The sequence below is a fragment of the Miniopterus natalensis genome, chromosome 2 (genome assembly GCF_054644295.1).
Source record: "Miniopterus natalensis isolate mMinNat1 chromosome 2, mMinNat1.hap1, whole genome shotgun sequence".
Lineage (NCBI taxonomy): Eukaryota > Metazoa > Chordata > Mammalia > Chiroptera > Miniopteridae > Miniopterus > Miniopterus natalensis.
Genome location: NC_142082.1, coordinates 150,652,293 through 150,653,162, shown reverse-complemented (window position 1 = coordinate 150,653,162; position 870 = coordinate 150,652,293). Strand labels below are relative to the sequence as shown.

The window sequence follows — 870 nt, the reverse complement described above, 5'->3', positions numbered from 1 at the left end:
TAACTGAGCCAAGTTGAGTTTGCAACATGGTATTTCAGAAAGCAAAGTTCCAGCCATCAAATAATTTACTGTTCACAGAAAGATGTGAATTTACACATTTTGTTTAGATCATGCAACTGACATTAGCAGTTGTTCCGTGCTTACAGGAAATTCAGCAATGAGGGGGATGTCATTTCTGAATGATGGGGAGCATCATCGAACGGAAGCGCTTAGGCTTCAACCCTGCAAGGTTCGGTTCCAAATGTAGAGCTATTATTTTGTAAACACCACCAGGAGTTTACAAAATATCAAGAGCCTCTTTACAAAGTAGGAAAATAAAAATAATTTATAAAACTTGTGCTTGCTTCGGCAGCACATATACTAAAATTGGATCGATACAGAGAATATTAGTGTGCCCTTGCACAAGGAAGACACACAAATTCATGGTGTTCCATATTTTAAAACTAATTAAAATAAAATAAAATAAAAACCTTTCCCTCTCTCATTATCACGCTTGTGAGAAAAAAATAACATTAAGGATTGCTATGTTCAGAGGAACATTTCACATCAATTGAATATATTTTTTATGGACTGCCAGCAAAATGTAAAAATTACCTACATATACAGAAGTGCACATTATGATGACATTCGTTAAAATGCCATTCTTATCTGTAATCTGGGCTTTCTGTAAATGATATTAACTGAGGTACTTTCTATTTTATATGGTAAGACTAATAAAAATTTCAGACAAAGCCCAGAACACTTGGCCAGCATTTTATCTGTTTGCACCAATGACTTTGTTATTTTTCTCATAAATCCCTTGGATTCTATGGCTTTCCAAGTCTAAATTATTCACTAGTATAATATTTAGGATAATGACTGAAACAATAA

General features: G+C 33.7%; 1 non-coding gene across 1 annotated transcript; it reads left to right on the top strand.

Annotated features, from left to right (window-relative positions):
- Positions 1–336: 336 nt before the first annotated feature.
- On the top strand, positions 337–440 carry LOC148093880 (U6 spliceosomal RNA). The gene has a single exon (XR_015714097.1). It is a non-coding gene; the product is annotated as a U6 spliceosomal RNA (small nuclear RNA).
- The last annotated feature ends 430 nt before the right edge of the window (positions 441–870 follow it).